Below are 19,296 nucleotides of genomic sequence, written 5' to 3'. Positions count from 1 at the left end.
TCTCTCTCTCTTAGTCATGTGTTCTGTTCTTTTTCGTTTGTTGTATGAGAGGAGTTGTATGTTTTGTCTTGTTTTTGATCGTTTCTTTTTCTTATATATATATATATATATATATATATATATATATATATATATATATATATATATATATATATATATATATATATATATATATATATATATATATATATATATATATATATATATATATATATATATATATATATTTTTTTTTTTTGTGGTTGTTGTTATTGTTCTTGTTCTTGTTCATGCTCTACTTGTTCTTGTTGTTTTTGTTCTTGTGCTTCTTGTTCCTGTTGTTGTTGTTGTTGTTGTTGTTGTTGTTGTTGTTGTTTTTGATGATGATGTTGTTGTTATTATTATTATTGCTATTATTGCCATTATTGTTATTATTATTATTATCATTATTGTTCGTCTTCGTCGTCTACATCATCATCATCATCATCTTCCTCCTCCTCTTCTTCTTCTTCTTCTTGTTCTTGTTCTTCTTGTTGTTCTTCTTGTTCTTCTTCTTGTTCTTGTTCTTCTTGTTCTTCTTTTTGTTCTTCTTCTTGTTCTTGTTCTTCTTGTTCTTGTGCTTCTTGTTCTTTTCTTCTTCTAATTTTTGAGTGAATTACAAACTTTCCTCTGTATTGAGAATCAAGTATTAAGGTAACTCTAGAAATAAATTGACTAGTACTTTTCTCTCACTTTTTGGCAGCGGCAGGTTGACTTGGCTGGTTTCTCTCTCCTTTATCCCCCTTCCTCTTTTTTTCCCCCTTGGTTGATTTCCCTGACACGTAAAAAAAATGTTCCCTTTGTTAATTTTTGGAATTTTGGAAATCTGAATAGCAGGTTTTCTTTTCTATTTTGCCCTGTTTGTTGAATGTTTGGGATAAATTATAGCTTATTTATTTGTGTATTTTTGTGTTGAATTGCAAAATTTCTTCTATTTTGTTTTCTTTATTGGGTTTTCATTGTGATATGCAACAATTAGCAGCACTAAAAGCAATGCATGGAATCTGTGTAAGCATCAACAAGAAAGAAGGGGATAAAAAATAATAGATTTTGCAATTTCTAGCCAGTACAGTGTTTGGTGGTGGCTGTACAGCAAGAAAAGGTGTCTCAGAGTGGGTAATAATTAAGGAAAGATGTGCCAGATAGCAGTGAAAGGGTTGTAGTGAAATGCAACTTTATGTATATTGTTCTATTCATTGTGTTTTATGTACAAATACAAGTTTTGTTTTGTGTTTTGTGGTGCTTGTTGTTTTTCATTGGATTGCGGACTTTTGTTTTCGTATATTTGCCGGTTAATTAAGATTTTTTTGTTGGAATACTAATTTTCTCCACTTTGTTTTATTTTGGGTTGGTGAATTACAAATGTTCTTTTGTGTTTTGTTTTATATATTAATTTTTTGTATGAACTGCTAATCTTTTCTGTAGTACATTTTGCCTGCGTGTTTAAAAGTTTAGGTTAAATGTGCAGGTTTTCTTAAATATATTCATTCATTTTGATTTTTTTATATTTATTTATTTTTTGCCATTTTACTTATATTTCTATTGTTCACGATTACTGGCAGTGTACTTTTTTTTGTTGTTTACCTTTCTTGCCTTTTCTTACTTACTGTCTTGCCTTTCTTTGCCTCGATGCTCGTCATATATTCTTCCTTGTGATGTTTTTCTGACTTCACTCACTTCATTATTCGCCTCGTCACGTGATCAGCTTCTTTCTCTGCTTCTCTGAACTATGTTATTGAAAACTCGGCTCCCTGTAGCATCTAGAAAATTGTAACATTTATTCAGGGATCCGCAGAAGTGATTGTTCCTTGTAGATTGCAAGTGGAAGGGGAAGGCTTACTTGATAATTGTTTCATGGTGCAGTGGCCTTCCCTTCCCCTTTTGTAAACACACTGAGGGCGCAGCACAGCCATGCTCAACAGTCCAATAACCTTCCGCACTCACCTCCACCTTGGTGAGGTTATTTCTTGTCTTGACTCTTGTGATCAGGTGCAAATATTCCTTCAATCTTGGTTCTTCTGGTCTGGTGTAAGTACGTCAGGTGCCGTAAAGGACTGTCAACGGATGAGATTAATTAAAATTGAAGAAAAATGTTAAACATGATGGAAGAGAGTATTTTGTGACACACTTTGCTCTTAGCGAGGGAGAGTGACACTCACACTTTGCTCTCTCAGAGAGGGAGAATGTAACACACATTTTGCTCTTTCAGAGAGGAAGAGTGAGACACTCACACTTTGCTCTCTCAAAGAGGGAGAGTGTGGCACTCACACTTTGTTCTCTCAGAGAGGGAGAGTGTAGTACTCACCCTTTGCTCTCTCAGAGAAGGGGAGTGTGGCACTCACACTTTCCTCTCTCAGAGAGGAAGAGTGAGATGGACACTTTCTTCTTTCAGAGAGGGAGTGTTGCACTCAAACTTTCCTCTCTCAGAGAGGGAGAATGTGGCACTCACACTCTTCTTATCATTGGCATAAGCCTCTTGTTGTACTGAAGACTGTTCACCTCACCAGTGGCTTTACTGTCTCTTTCCCCAGTGATGGGCCCACCAAGCTGGTTGGCCCATTAGTGGAGAGAGCCATAGTACACGCCACTGGTGGTGGTGTGCGCCACCAGTAGAGAAAGAGACAGTAAACACCAATGGTAGGGTTGTGCCACCAACCCCACCAACGAATCAATTGTTTCAGTGGTACACGCCGCTGAACGGATGAACAGTGAAATAAGTCCGTTCATGCGTTCAGTGGCGAGTACCGCCCTTTGCTGGTGTCGGTGCCTGGTCTCCAGGCAGTGGTGCTCACCATCTCTTCCCCTGAGGCTCTCCCCCCTACACCAGGAGGGTGAGCGCCACGCCCTTCATCTGGCAGGCCAGCCCCCCAGTGTCGTGTTCCGTCACTAGGGCGCGGACCTTCAGGGAAATGACGTGGAGCACGTCCTCCACGCGGGGGGCTGTCTCCATGTCCAGCGCTTTCATCTAGGGAAGAGTCCCCATGCTCTTCCCCTCAGCCTGGGTTCGGGCGACGCAATTCACCTGTTCAATGTGCGCCACTTCCGCGTTCCTGAATCTCTCACCAAACACAAGAATTCTTATTTTTTTTTTCGGAATGTTTATTCTTGGAGAAGAGTTTATCAAATTACTTAAGATCGTGACTGTACGTGTACATGTTCTTGCCTCTCGCTTCAGTGCTCTCCTCCTCTCCTTCCTCCCTTTGCTGCGTGTTTGTGCAGTGTTTGGAAGGTACTTGCGAAATCTCGAAACTTCGTTTGGGTGATACCATACTATCCTATGTTTCCAGGTAGTTAGTAGGGAATAAGAACGTAAGAACATAAGGAAATAAGCTAAGCTGCAAGAAGCCGTCAGGTCTGCACGTGGCAGTCCCTGCATGAAACATACCTACCAATTTCCGCCTACAGTTTAATCAAACATCTTAGGAAATATCTGAAGGCCTGCTGTTGTTTGTTATTATTTAAAATCCCTTGTACCTACTCTGCTTGATGAAATTTGCCAAGCCCTTGTTGCCAGTGTAGCAGGTCAGGTAGTCGCCTCTACCTGGCACTGTTTGGCAGCAGCACCACTGTCTTGTAACCTTGGAGATGCTAAACGATTTTCGCGCCTTAGCCAGGTTGCAATTCTCTTGCACCTTGACCAGATTGTCATAAATATGCATTTTTTCTTTTTCTTTTCTTTTTTTTTTCCTTTTTCTAAGCTTTAGTTCAGTGTCTTCCTCATCCTTCTCCTTTATCTTTTCCCGCTAATTCCTCTCCCTTTCCTCTTCCCTTTCTTCTTTAGTGGTTCCGTTTTTCTGATCATGCTTCTTATTTCTTTTCACGCTTCTTTCCTCTCTCTCCCTTGTTTTCTCTCTCTCTCTCTCTCTCTCTCTCTCTCTCTCTCTCTCTCTCTCTCTCTCTCTCTCTCTCTCTCTCTCTCTCTCTCTCTCTCTCTCTCTCTCTCTCTCTCTCCATTTCTTCCTTTCATCCTCGTTTTCTTTCGCTCTATTTCTTGCCTTCTCCCTCTCCTTTCTCATTCTAATCTCTCTTCTCCCCTTATTCCACTCTTCCTTACTTTTTACCACTTTAAACATCATCGTCTCCCTGTCTTTCTTCGCTCCCTTATTTTCTTCCTCACTTCCTCGTTGTTTACCTCTCAAATCCTCACCCTGTCACGCTCTTCCTTCTCACTCTTCTATTCCTTTCATTTCCTCGTCTCTTCCTCCTTTTTTTTTTTATCTTTCTAACTTTCATCGTCTCCTTCTCCTTTCACCCTTCCTTCTTTTCTCCTTCGTTCTCTCCCTCCTTCATTTCTCTCCCTCCTGAAACCTGAAGCCCTCAGAGAGCATGCATGTATCTTCTGCGTCGTATCTTCGTCAGTAGTGCAGGAGGTAGGGAGTTGCTAGTCTTCTACTTTATATTGAAAGCTACGTTTACTTTTAATATAGACTTAGTACATGCTTTCTGCGACCTTTGTTTCTTTGTATTTTCTAATCTGCTGTGTTTATCGATGGTGTATCTCCCTGTAAAACATTGCTTATTATTTCCGTTGCCTTATTTATTTATTTATTTATTTATTTATTTATTTATTTATTTAGTCTTGCCTTGCCCTCTCTCCATCATCATATTATTCTTCTTCCAGTCTCCCTTCCCTTATCCTGCCTTCCCTTCCATCATTCTATTTCTCCAGCATCCTGTTTTAGTCTCCCATGGTAAGCCAAGTCCATCTCATCTTCTCTAATCTTTATTATTTTAGCGCAGGTGGAGAAAATGAATTGCAGGTAATGCATTTTTTTTTTATGGAAAGTGTTGACACTTCTATGCATGGACGTTTTATGAATGATTTGTATGACGGATACATTTCATTTCATCAAATCATGCAATTGCAGATTATATTAAGTTTTATATTAAGTTTTTTTGATGAGTTGGAGTATTTGATGCAATTCTAGATTTTCATATAATGTGGAGGCAACACACACACACACACACACACACACACACACACACACACACACACACACACACACACACACACACACACACACACACACACACACACACACACACACACACACACACACACACACACACATTTTATTTCTCTTTCATGCCTCCAAAACAAAGTATTTAATCTGCATTTTTCTTGTGTATATTCCATCTCTATACACACCCCTTCACGTACACACACCGCTTCCGGCACTCTACACCTTAAACGCTCTACAGAATTCATCATGTCTCGCTGCAGGAACAGAACCCTGCAGCACACGCGGAGTTGACAAGCAGCCCACCGTTAAGCCGATACTTTTTGGGCGTATGTACACTTTCCATGTACACCCTCACCTTGCCTCGCGCGTGTAGTGTTCCGGACATGCACACTACACTGTTCCCGCACACATTCTGGTCCGATTCACATAAATGCTGGCTGCACACTCGCACATGCAGACAGATGGGCAGACATTCTCTCTCTCTCTCTCTCTCTCTCTCTCTCTCTCTCTCTCTCTCTCTCTCTCTCTCTGTGGGATAAGAGTCCAACACGCTTATCGCCTCGCAGACAAGGAAAGGGCGGCTTTAACAACAAGGCGGCGGCGGTGGCGGTGGCGGTGGCGAGGCGGGCGGCGGCGCGCGGGGAGGGCGAGGCAGAGCTGGAGGCAGAGACGCTGAGCTGCTTGTCTCACGAGGTCCCTCAAAACTGTCCCGTGGTTTACACAGGCCAGTGATGTTGACCTTGTATCCGGCCTCTTTTGCATGGACACACACACACACACACACACACACACACACACACACACACACACACACACACACACACACACACACACACACACACACACACACACACACACACACACAGCCGCCTGCCTCACGCCCTCCAGTAAAATGATCTTTTAAGGATCATACTATGCGGAGTCTACAAATATTCTATGATAATTCTGTGTTCAGTCATACTTTAAAAAAAAATTCATAATGTGAATAATTGTGGTCAATAAATACTATTTATCTATCTATCTGTCTATCTATCTATCTACCTATCCATCTATCCATCTATCTATCTATCTGTCTCTTTCTCTATGTATATCTATCTATCTAACTTCATCTGGTATCAAGTGACTCTCGGGGTTACTTCTTTAGAATAACAGAAGCACTGTTGACCAAATTCTCTTGATTAGCGATGGTTAATAATTACCGTTGACGAAGCTCGGGTACATTGATGCCTCATGACCCCAGGCAGGGAACATACAATCGCCCCTCTCTTCATCACAGGACGCCAATGTGTAACCAACCATACCGGCAGTCGGAACTCCTTGCTTCCCTGTTAGTGGAGGAAGGAGTGGGTAGACGTGTCCTCTATACAGTCTGCACTTTTTATACGGCAACGTTTCGCTTCGTTTGGTTATTTGTCCGTTTGTTCGAGTGCCTGTCCGTCTGTTCGGGTGGCCGTTTGTCCGTTCTTTTCATCGCCACTGAACTGAACACGTCCGGTGCCGCTGAACGCTCGCCGGGTTTGGCCGCGTGTGCCTCCGCGCCGCAGGAAAAAAATGACAGTCTGCCCTCCCATCGCGTCCGGTATTTGTGGGGAAACGAACTCGGCTGATCGGGATAATGGCGCAGTATGGCCGCCTGCCCGGAAATGGCCAGTGTAACCCAGGCTATGGTCAGTGCCCTCTCCCTTGTCCCTCTCCGTTAGCCTGGCTCGTCTGTTTCCTCCCTCCCTCTCCCTTAATTTAGTCGAAACCCCTCCCCTCTCTCCCAACACTCCCTCCCTGCTCCACCCGCGTCTGTCTGAAGGGAGCGATGTGACAGACAAGGATTTCATGTGGTCTCGATTCCTTGAACTCGTTTTGATGAACATTGTGATTGTGTGTGTGTGTGTGTGTGTGTGTGTGTGTGTGTGTGTGTGTGTGTGTGTGTGTGTGTGTGTGTGTAAACTTAGTGGCTGGACAAATGGGTGGTATTGGTGGTGGCGGTAATGGCTACGGTGTACTTATGGTGGTGACAGTGATAGAGGTGGTGGAAAAAGACAATTATTGTAGTTTTTGCCCGTAAAGTTGGAGTGGAAGGGAACTACGGTGTAACTGTAGCCTGGGCAGTGAGGGAAGGAGGTACGTACAAGTAATTCCAAGAATCCCTGTACGGAGAATCAGAGCAGACTGGGATATCTGGAGGCGATGCAGTTCAGGCACCGGCGGGAGAGGAGGCCTTGTTTGTAGTGTGTCCTGCCACCTTCCTGCCGTAGCCTGCCACCACCACCACCACTCGAGTCCTTGCAGCGTGCTGCGTGCAGTCCTCCACCTCCTCTTCAGGACATCTGACGCACTTTTCGGAACTTTATCAGGCAACAGCGAAAAGCGCCGATGCCTTGCCAGCGCCTGCATACCACAGCTGCCGCGTGGAGCCTGCTGCCTGTCTCACAGCGCAGTCACGGAGCATAATAAGAAAGGGGAATATGTGTTATTTATTATCAAAACTTCCTGTCGCTGCTAATGGTGCCGTTGCTGTTGTTGTTACTACCGCTGCTGCTACGTGTAGTAGTAATAGTAGTAGTAGTAGTAGTAGTAACAATAGTAGTGGTAGTAATAGTAGTAGAAATAGAAGTAGTGCAAATACCTTAGAAATGGAAGGGGAAGATTGGTGGAGCTTTACTTGATTATAATTTTCCCCGGCACAGGAAGGCGTGTGCGTGGCCGCGGTGCCTCAGGAGTGCAGGAAACAGGCATGTTTGTAAACTGACCGCACTGCGGCGTTCTGGTGACTCAGGTGCTTCCAGGTAACTCTCGCCAGACTAGACCATATTTCATGCTGGAAATTATTAGTGAAGTGAGTAGTGGGTGACCTGCGCTGCGTGCATGTGCTGATGACAGTTGCCCATTTTCTACACTAATGTTTTGACCAATCGGGAATAAGAAATGTGGTGAGGATGAAAGTGAGTTTAGTCCAAGATTTGTCATCGTCATTGCTTCAGTAAGTGTTTTATGTAAACCTCCCTCGAGGATGCGGATGTTTGTGACGACTTACAATCCTGGACGTTATTGATCTGTTTTTCCTGTGTAAGGGAAGCTGCCAGTCGTGTTACCTTGAAGCAGCCTCACTGTGTCCAAGATTACTGTTCTGTTATCATCTTTAAGACGTGTGTTATTGACGTGAACAAATATGTTTACACTTTTATATAAAAAAAATTATGTAACAGTTCAGTGTTTTCCTGAAATATAATTGTGCATTGTAGCAGTGAGTACTGACTCTCTCTCTCTCTCTCTCTCTCTCTCTCTCTCTCTCTCTCTCTCTCTCTCTCTCTCTCTCTCTCTCTCTCTCTCTCTCTCTCTCTGATATTGAAGTGAATAAAAAATACGAATAAAAAAAAAGAGGAACAGGAAGAACGAGCAGAAAGAAGTGAAGAGCTAAGGCGGAAGTAGAGAAAAGAATAAAAATGTTAACCAAAGAAATCAGAACACGGAGAGAGAGGAGATGAAAGGTGAGATAAAGAGAAAGAGAGGCATGGAAATAATAAAGAGAGGGATAAAAGTGTGCTTGTAGACAAAAAGTGGAAAAGAAAAAGAAAAGAGAGGAGAGAGGAGAGGAAAGAAAAGAGAGGCAATGAAGTAATAAAGAAAGGAAGAATAAGATGCTTATAAAGAAAAAATGGAAGAGAAGGAGAGAGAAAAGGAAAGAAAATGGAGAGGCAATTATGTAATAAAGAAAAGAAGAAAAATACGGACAAGGAAAGACCTGTAATTGAGAGAGAGATGGAAGAAGAGGAGATAAGAAACTGACAAAATTGACGGTAAAAAAAGAAAAAAAATGGAACTGGAAGAAGGAAGAGATAGAAGAGGAAAGAAGAAAAGAACAAAATTAAAGATAAAAAAAAATAACAGAGAGAGAGAGAGAGAGAGAGAGAGAGAGAGAGAGAGAGAGAGAGAGAGAGAGAGAGAGAGAGAGAGAGAGAGAGAGAGAGAGAGCAAAAAAAAAAGTGGAACAGGAAGCGAGAAGGAGAAAAGACTGAAAAAAAAAAGAAAATGGAAGGGAAAGTGTCAGCGTGTCAAGCCCTTCCTCACAAAACTGCAGGTGTCGTGTGAATTTTTCCCTCCACTCCCTAGACGACCTATTTTGAGGCGACTGAGAGGCGTGAAGACACCCTCTGACACGTGGCCTTTGCGGGGAGGCGGCGGCTGGAAGGGAGGGAGAAAGGGAGGAAGAGGAGCCGCAAGGGGTATCAAGTCACTTTTAAAAATATGAACTCATCCTTTTTCCTTGACATACTTACACGCAGAACTTCCTTACCTGACTGATTCTCCAAGGAACACAAAGGAGGAACAATCAGCCACAGATTTGTTGAACCTTATCCCTTTTACTCGTACGGTCATCCTTCATTAAATTCTTAGTAATGTAAAAATAGCTTACATGGAGACATAAAAGAAAAAAAAAGAGAAAACAGATGGTTAGTTTTTGCTTTTCCTACGCTACAGAAATATAGTGTCTAATAAGTTATAGGCATTGAAAGGGAAGAATTTCTTTAGGAGTCAAAGGGTTAAGAGACTATTGAGATAAGTAAGAGATGTGGGATAGTGAAGGCGAAGGCTCCTTTCATGGCTTCCTCCTCCTGGTAGACTCAAAACATCCAACGTAACAAACTTATTCAATGGGAAAATTATCATTAGTGTCTTTATGAGACTTTTCGGCAGCTGAGTCTTGTATTTAGTCATATATATAGAGAGAGCGAGAGAAAAAAAAACTATGCCATTAAAAGTAAGCGCTGGTAAACCATAAAAAGTGAACTCGTTATGCTCATCTTGTTGAAGGTAATGCTCCCATCAACACTCCTCTTTCTGATGCACTTAGGATATTGCGTCGAGTGTTTTTTTTTTTTTTTTTTCTATTTCTATTATTTTTAGTAGATGTGCACGATTCCTTTGTATTATTTTAAGGAAGGTGGTCCATGGGGCAAATAAAACAACAAGAATAACAACAACAACAACAACAAAAACAATAACGGAAAAAAAAAACAATATTTATATAGTTGATGGCACAGGGATAAGAAACAGACGAAGTGGACGAGGAAGTATACAGTACCAGGAGCAAAGCCGGAGGCGGAGAAGGAGGAAGAGGAGGAGGAGGAAGAGAAGGAAGCAGGAGCAGCACGTAGGGGGACACAGGGAGGACAGAGGGCCCGAGGACTCGTTGCCGACAGACAGACACAAGTTAGTGAAGCGGGAACTCGGACAAGGAGCTGCAGGGAAGTTGTAGGAGGCCAAGTTGTTGATGCCTGATATTGAGAGGACCTTTTTTCACAAGTTTGCCAGTGTGTCTCGAGGCTTGCAGGCAGGAGTGTGGGGCGGTATGTTGCGTTGAAGTGTCTTTTTGATGTGTCTCCGTGTGTGTGTGTGTGTGTGTGTGAGCGGGCTGGTGCGGAAAAGGGTGGGAGTGAAAGAGGAAGCAGCCAATTAATACCAAGCATCCTTCCCCTCCCGCTCACATAGGAGTCCCAGCCATTCTCTCTCTCTCTCTCTCTCTCTCTCTCTCTCTCTCTCTCTCTCTCTCTCTCTCTCTCTCTCTCTCTCTCTCTCTCTCTCCTTAGATTTTTTACAGTACATTAGCGAGCTAAAGAAACATAGATAAAGAATAAGACTAATGATATCACTGCCATAATGAACAAGAACATTATCCTCCTCCTCCTCCTTCTCCTCCTCCTCCTCCTTCTCCTCCTCCTCCTCCTCCTCCTCCTCCTCCTCCTCCTCCTCCTCCTCCTCCTCCTCCTCATCATCATCATCATCATCATCATCATCATCATCATCATCATCCTCTGAGACCCAAGAATATTGTTACGGTCATCTTGTCACCTGTTCATTTACTTCACATCACAACAACCGCAGTCACACACACACCTGGCCCTACTCTCGTGTTAATTACTTCATCGCCAACACCTCTGCCCCCGATGCCTTGGGGTGTCTGGGGTGAGTCTAGACTGGTGGTGATTGGCAGTAATTTGGGTTAACGAGGGGACAACTGGCGGCCTGAGTGGTTCCGTGCGCATGTGCTCTTCTTCCCTCCTCGGAGCAGCAGAAATAGTGTTGGTAATAGTAGTAGTAGTAGTAGTAGTAGTAACAGTAAATGGTTGACGATTAGCTATGTCGGGCGGAACTCAAACCCCGCCGCGTGTGCAGGTTGTTGTTGTTGTTGTTGTTGTTGTTGTTGTTGTTGTTGTTGTTGTTGTTCTTGCTATTATTATTATTATTATTATTATTATTATTATTATTATTAGAGAGAGAGAGAGAGAGAGAGAGAGAGAGAGAGAGAGAGAGAGAGAGAGAGAGAGAGAGAGAGAGAGAGGAGAAACAAAGTTAGTAAATTGATTAGTAAACTAATTGAATATTCATTTCATTAAAGCAAAGTAAATAAATATAAACGTCAAATGAAAGAGCCACGTCACAGACATATACGTAACTGTATCAATAAAACCTAAACACACGCAGCATTTTATTTTCCCTTCCAGCAGCACACATTTATTCACAGCCTTTCGCAGTCCCGTGCCGTCCTCCTCCCAGACACACGCATGCATTAGCGGCGTTGTGAATCGATGCATGTAAACACCACTTGATATTCCAGGCGAGTTTATATTTCCCAGGCGCACGCAACAGGGACATCGAGGGACACTTTATTAATGTACACAAGGGAAGGGAGGCATAGAGGAGCGGAGCACGAGCAGCGCCAATGAAACACTCTTTTTTGTTCGTGTCTCGAAGTTGGTATACTTGTGAGAGGCCCCGGCACGCGAGGTAGTACACTAGATGAGGAAGTACGAAGCTGGAGAAGCAAAAAAACTACATTCCACATATAATTGAGAGATTTTACGAAAATGAAGGACTGGGCTGTAAAGAAAATTCCATGTACGAGTAAATACACAGAAAATACACTCAAAATAAGGGAAGGTTACGCTGAAAAAGCAATATACATGTAAATTCAAGATACACTAAAAATAGCCTCACAGTAAGCAAAGAGGTTCAAAAAATAAATTCAAGATACACCAAAAAAGTAGGAAAGAACAGGTACTCAAAATACAGGACAGACTTAATATATATATATATATATATATATATATATATATATATATATATATATATATATATATATATATATATATTATATATATATACAATGGCGTTCGTGATGCCATATGTATGGAAACTTATGGGACACCCTATACATTTTTATATATATATATATATATATATATATATATATATATATATATATATATATATATATATATATATATATATATATATATATATATATATATATATATATATCACTCGAAATAAGAGCATAAGAACATAAAATAGGGAAACTTGCAAGAAATCATCAATTTCTGTATGAAATATACCTACTTATTCCCATATGTCATCCTCGTTCATAAACTTGTCTAATCTTCTAAAGCTCCCTAATGACTCAGCACTAAGAACCTGGCATGAGTACTGAAAAAATATTGCATTAGTCAATTCATCTACCACTCTATTTGAGAACATATTCCTTCCTATTTTTTTTTTTTTTTTTTTTTGAAGTAATATTTTCAAGCTTGAACCCATTATTTCTTGTTCTCTCCTGATGTTCGTTAAAATACAGGTTGCACTTAAGATATACAGAAAATAAACAGAAAGAATGCGAAACGCTCTCAATACACTAAAATACACTGAACAACGATCCACAACACTTAGAAGAAGAAAAACCTTCAAGATACACTTGCTATTTTTCTCCTTATGCAGCAAGACCACCACCACTACCACCGCCATTACCACCACCACCACCACCACCACCCAACAATTTCTCGGACACAAAGCACTAAGGAAGGAACGGCAGTTTTCCTATACGTTGTGTCGACGCGCCTGTAAAAGCAAGTGTGCTATTTTGCTTATGAAGTGCACTACATACATAAATACAAGACTGTAAACATATACGGTTTTTAAAATCGAGGAATTCAGATATGGATGAGTTTTGTGGTAGAGGAAGTGTTTATGTATAGTATTGTTGGTGCGTACATAACAACCCAATATAAGGAACAGAAAACTAAACGTAAAGACTAAAGAGTGAAGAGAAAGAAAAGAGATACAGCAGAAAAGAACAAAAACAAAAGTTACACGAAGGCGGAGAACTGAAACAAAAATAGCAGAAAAGAAAAAAGGAAACTGAAAACAAATAGAGAAAATAAAAGAAAGGTAAAGGAACTGTATACTCCCGCAGCTCTTGAATTCACGTGAGGTTATTGGTAAGGAAAGATAATAGACACACAGTGGGGATACGTTACCTCTTACAGGAATTCGATACGATGGCTTATTCTAAACTACAGCATGGCGCGACAAGGCTGTAGGAGTGTAGGTAGTAGCTTATGCTGATATTTCTTTTTTTCTCTCTCTCTCTCTCTTTCTCTCTCTCTCTCTCTCTCTCTCTCTCTTTTTTCTTTTTTTTTTTTTTACTCTTGTGGTGAATGTGGGATTTGAATAAAACTCCTCATTGCAGGCGACTGGTACGTAGACTGGTTCCTCAATATTACGCTCCTTGGTGAGTGTTCCATTCATCTTGTTCGATTGCTATTGATGCATCAGCCGGAGTTCAACGTAAAATTGTCACACGAACTTTACTGGGCATGACAGATGTGACCAATGCCATCGGTGGAAATATAAATGAATGAATAAATAAAAAGAAAAAATGTAAGTAAATAAATAGATAAATATATGGATAAAAAATGGATAACTAAACACCAACATTTAAGAGTAAAGAGGAAAAAATGAAATTAAGTTATGTTTTTGCCTTCCCTCCACACACACACACACCAAAAAAAAAAAAGTGAGGAGGAAACTCAGCAAAGTTGCAAAGTACAAGAATATAAAAATAATAATAATTTCAGAAGAAAGAAAACTAAATTCTAACTCATTAACACTTAGATACTCTGAAAAAAAAAATGCATTAACATTATAAAAGAAAGCAAGAGAAAGGAAAATAAAAATCGGACTGCAGTAATGTTTTGCGGCACGCCCACAAACAGAAGCATGTGTTCCGAGACATGCCAACAAATATTTTAGAAGAAAGAAAATAAAAATGTAACTCACTAACATTTTAATAATCTGAAAGAAAGGCATTCACATTATAACAGAAAGAAGAGAAAGGGGGAAGAGAAAAAAGAATCAGACTGAGTAATGTTTCTCTGCACGCCCACAAACAGGAGCATGTGTTCAGTGTCGTGGCAACAAAGGCCGTGGAAATCCCGCCATCCTACGCCGCTGCCATTCTTTTTCCCCCCGCAGTAACTGCCACGCAAGTCAAGACAAATGACGCCCGCCACATGCATAAAGTAGTGGACAACAATGAGGATTAGACTCGTGACTCACCATTACACATTCATGTTACCTGCCGCCCAGCTGTTGAAATAAAGGACCACCCACGCTCAAAACTCAGCCTGTCCCTGTCGTATACTGTACACTGTCCCTTCTACATGCAGGGTACACTACATGCATTCCTTTACACAGCTACCTAGGCTACACCAGACTATACAAAGACTAGTGTAGGGGAATGAGTGATCCAGCCAAGGCCAAGGAAGTCTGTGCTCGGAGCCTAATCTTCCTCCTGCCACCTGTTGATGACGCAACGATTCGCCACACATTGTTCTCTCCCTCATTGACTCTCCCTGATTTTCGTAATTATTGGTCTGGGAAAGGATGATAAGGAATGTTACCGGGAGTTCATGAAATCTAAGAATATTAGAAGGAAGATCGAGTATATATGTAAGAATATGAAAACGAAGAAATATTGAATCAAGCACTTTCCATTACCTTTTTTTGTGGTGTTTCTGAGAGTGCAACAATAGAGGAGTTCTCCATATTAGAAACACAGAAAATGGGTGATATGAACGAAGTAAGAGATCTTTTCATGGCTCGTTTTTGTTTGTGGCTGGGAATGTGATATGGATAGCTTCTTATTTTAATCAAGTTTTTAGAAATATATTTTGTGTTGCCATGGCTGATCACTGGTGTAAATAATGTATCTATTTTGTGGGTCGGTTACTGTGAATGGAAGCGTTTGACATCTTTTCCTTTATCTTTCGCTATGTAGTCGTCACTTGTTACTATTGAAGCATTCTTTTATTTAAATAATATTTGCTTGCCTATAAAATATTGGAGAATATACATTCCTCTGCACACTGAAAAAAAGAAAAGAAATTTTTGAAGTGAGAATATAATCCCAGCTTATACATGACTGCCGTAACCTCATTTGAGAAAACCTAGACGATATTACGGGAACATAAAACTACAGGCACTAAAATAGTTGTATTTTTCTATCACTCCTATTGTTGTGAGTTATATATGTATATATCTTTTTTAATTAAGGCATAATTCTGTATACATTATTTGCTTTGCGTCATGACATTATACGTATTACACTTAGAACCACGAGTCGTTCCCGCGCATGCTCAGCAGACTCGCTCAGACATCACTCCAGCTGGATGGTGAGGAGACGTACGGTGTTGGCTATTCCGGATATCAAGTTAACAAGTGTTCACTTCATCTAAATACTGGTGTGTATTTCTTTATGTAAGTCTAGTTTGGATTAGCTGTAGGTTTAGATATTTGTTGAGGTGTGAAGTTTACTGCTACGTAGTTTCCGGTGTGTCTAGGTACAGTAGGCTGTTCCATTGTTTCGTTGGTTGGGCGTCATGTGATCCGGTGTTGTGGCTCCAAACAATGTCAGTCAGTCATTTTATTTGTTTTCATAACATTGATATATATGCAGCCTTTACCCTGCCTTCGGTTTCTAGATATTACATGAGTACTTCTTCAAATAAGGTAACAACTAATGCATCAATTCTTGTAACTTTATAACCAGTGGTTAGGATGAAAAAACACAGTGGTCTGGTATGTGTGTAACTACATCATGAGGTTGCTAGGTAGGTATGCATGTATGTACAGAGAACCACGGCATCTTTGCAACTGAAACAGTCTTTGCGTCTACACATCAGTTAAAGTTATAAAGTATTTTGTTACCGGCTTGTTACATATCCAAGCTATGAATTTATAAATCCTCATCCTGCGTCAGGCAAACAAAATCTCGGTAAGTTTTCAATCTTTTGACTTAATATTTTGTCCACAAGCTTCATATAATAGTTTCGTGGAAGATTTCAGAGTGATTTCGTAAGACACCACTGACACCAAAAGGTAGTATTGGAATATTGCAACCTGTCTGTACTTGTTTTATTTTTATTTTTGAAACAGTGTACCTGAATTATATATTCTTTTATTCGTAAAGCGGTGCACCTGGATTGAACGTAGCCAAAAGTGCCATGTTAGTTATTAGTAACTGAAACGTTAAGTTTTCAGAACCTAACCTTTTACGTGGCATCTCCATGTTATTTACGTATTTGTTAGACAACTTAGTGCCGAGACAAGCAGGAAGGCGACTAAACTGCGTTACGTAGTTGGATCGCGTGAAATATACAGGGTTAGGAAATCTGTTTTGCGCATTCTTTTAATATATTTCTTCAGTATTGCCTTGCATGAAATATAATGCAACAAAACGCTTTTACTTCAAAATCCTTTTAATGTTCTATTTTTGTGTATTAAGTTAGAAGAAATTACTTGGATAAGATAAAATTTTGTTTCAGGTTTTCTCTTCAGTGAGACATATCTCAGATGTGATTGCATGAATATTTTCGCAACAAGTTCATAATTAAGTCTTTGAATGTGAAATAAGATGTGTGGAATATTATATAATACACTGTATAAGATCAAAGTTTCTAGATACCTCGTTAGGGAACTTTCTGGAAGCAAGGCTGGTAAAGCTGAGTAATAAGGTGAAGTTTAAAGCTTCGCGGAAGCTTTTCATTGCGAAAGGTAGTATACAATCTAAAGTTCAGAATGGTAGTCTAATATATATTTATAACATTCTTGTGCTCGATAATTAACACTTATACTACTGCTACGACTACTACTATTACTACTACCACTGCTATTACTACTACACTACTACTACTACTACTGTTATTGCTGCTGTTGATGCTGCTGCTGCTGTTGTTACTACTACTACTTTTACTTCTATCATTCTCTGTGTTAACCCGGGTCGTTTATCCACAGGTAAGCGAGAGGAGGCGAGGAAGCAAGTCCCACAGCCGCCGTTTGAGGTCGTGACGTGAGTGTTGTTATTATAGCTTTATCAGAAGTGTTCACTATGAAAGCTCTGGGTGTCCTGTGTTGACTGTAATGAGAGCAGAGTTGTTTTTAGCAGATCTTGGAAGGCAACGTTAAAACAGAGTTGATTTGCATTTTCCCAAAACATCGGTGAAGTTGTAGCACTGATCACAAGGTACTGAAGTGTTATTTCCACGAAGATCCGGAACCCGAAATAAAGCTGTCTGTATCAACTTGAGGAATCTCATCCATCTGACTGAGGTATTATTATAATTATTTTCCTTATTCTTATGCTTATTCTTAAATGCGTCTAAGCATAAATGCCTTTTGCTCTTTATTTGCTCGTACAGCCACCTGACTCCCCAGTTATAATAATTGTGTCGGTAATGGCGTGTGCAACAGTGAAGTAATATATTTTACTTAAGGTGAAAAATATAGTCATATAGTTTTATCTTGCAGAGTGAGACAAGTGTAATTCTGTAATAACACTGATGTTTAGTTTTACTTTTCATGGGAAAAAGACATCAAGTTATTTGGATTGTACATGCATTTCCTTACTTATTTTCTTAGTTTAGATTTCAGTTTTCAAGGAATTAAATCTCGTGAGTGACTTTAATTTAAATATTTATTGGGCTAATGAAAGATCAGGATTTCAAAGTGATTCCTGAATTACTTTGTGGGTAGTTTTATATTTAGTTTTATTAATATTATACATCTATTTTCGAGTTTCGTGGGTGCCCTTTTAGAGGAAAATTATATTACTAAGAGAAGGATTGGGGAGCGCTGTGCTGGAGCAGTGTGAAGCATGAGGCGTGACGGAGGAAGGGGGAAGAAACAAAAGAAAGACTTGGCTGCACCGTGTTGGGAGTGATGGAGGGCTGCCTGCGTGACGGGATGGGGGAGGGACGGCTAACAGGGATGCTCTCTGGGACAGTAGAGTTGTTCCCTGAGGAACCAAGGCAGCAAGGCACACGGCAGTGGTGTGTCACGTGGGTTGGCTCAGGGAGCACAGTAGATTTCAGTAGTTAGTAAAAATGGATGACGTTGTGTGTGTGTGTGTGTGTGTATGAGCGATCGCGCATAGGTACACATAGTCACGTTTACCTGTACATTTTAGTGTGCCCTTTACACTTTACAATGGTTGAAGGTCAGAGGACATCAAGCCTGCAACAGAATTCATGTCCACGGAAAAATCTCATTCCAATTATATGAAGGTTGGCTCAAAGCTCCGTGGCGCGCACTTCCGATGCCCCACCACGCACGAAAAGGAGGCGCGTGCTGGCAGGGTGTGTGTGTGTGTGTGTTGTGTGTGTGTGTGTGTGTTGTGTGTGTGTGTGTGTGTGTGTGTGTGTGTGTCATTTAGTGCAGTATATACACAATCCACGACAACATATTAATTTAACTTTGTCTAATAATATATATAAACAAAAGCAGGAGTAAAACAATTACCGTCACCACCATTAGCGGCACAATTAGTCTCATCCCAGGTAATGTTTTTTTTTTTTTTTTTCCACCCAATGAACATTGTACTCACTATAACTTTATTTTTTGTTTTATTTATTTATTTTTCAGGGCACCATATTAACGGGCTTTCTTTCTCCTCATTTTGTTTTCTATACCATCCTTAAGTTTTCCTCCTTCAGGTAAGAAAAAAAAAAGGTTTTCCGTTAATTAAGTTTTTAATTGAAAGATATAAGATGGATTTGCGGAATTTATCTTAGCGATGTGTCCTGTCTGGCTCCAGCGACTATGAAACTCCCATTTTCTCTCTCTCTCTCTCTCTCTCTCTCTCTCTCTCTCTCTCTCTCTCCTCTCTCTCTTCTCTCTCTCTCTCCTCCTCTCTCTCTCTCTCTCTCTTCTCTCTCTCCTCTCTCTCTCTCTCTCTCAATAAATCATGTGCCTTCCTGATGTTTCCAGTCTCGTACTAAGCTGTTCAGGTTTCACTCGTTGTCTCCCACTATTTCCCCTGGCATCTCAGTGGGCTTTTTATTTATTCTATCTTTTTTTTTTTTTATTTTAAGATTTTTGTTACCCTTGGCCGCGCGTACCTTCTATATAAAAGGAAAAAAAAAAAATGTAAGCAGGTTTTCTCCATACGTGGGAAATACCGTGGGAGCAGTGTTCACGAAAGAATCAT

The 19,296-nt window shown here is 40.5% G+C and overlaps 2 long non-coding RNA genes across 3 annotated transcripts in view; both read left to right on the top strand.

Moving 5' to 3' along the window:
* The window catches only part of LOC135112692 (uncharacterized), a 41,166-nt gene extending 31,741 nt beyond the window's left edge, over positions 1-9,425 (top strand). Inside the window, exon 2 of the long non-coding RNA XR_010274534.1 lies at positions 7,664-9,425. This is a non-coding gene — a long non-coding RNA (uncharacterized LOC135112692). The remainder of the gene's footprint in view (positions 1-7,663) is intronic.
* Positions 9,426-15,418: 5,993 nt separating this feature from the next.
* The window catches only part of LOC135112689 (uncharacterized), a 101,760-nt gene continuing 97,882 nt past the window's right edge, over positions 15,419-19,296 (top strand). The window contains exon 1 of one of the 2 annotated variants that reach the window (XR_010274530.1): positions 15,419-15,553. This is a non-coding gene — a long non-coding RNA (uncharacterized LOC135112689). The remainder of the gene's footprint in view (positions 15,554-19,296) is intronic. The other variant, XR_010274531.1, reaches the window with a different exon arrangement.

This window comes from Scylla paramamosain, chromosome 24 (genome assembly GCF_035594125.1).
Source record: "Scylla paramamosain isolate STU-SP2022 chromosome 24, ASM3559412v1, whole genome shotgun sequence".
NCBI classification, from domain to species: domain Eukaryota; kingdom Metazoa; phylum Arthropoda; class Malacostraca; order Decapoda; family Portunidae; genus Scylla; species Scylla paramamosain.
Note: the sequence above shows the minus strand (reverse complement) of the source record. Positions and strands in the feature narration are given on the sequence as shown.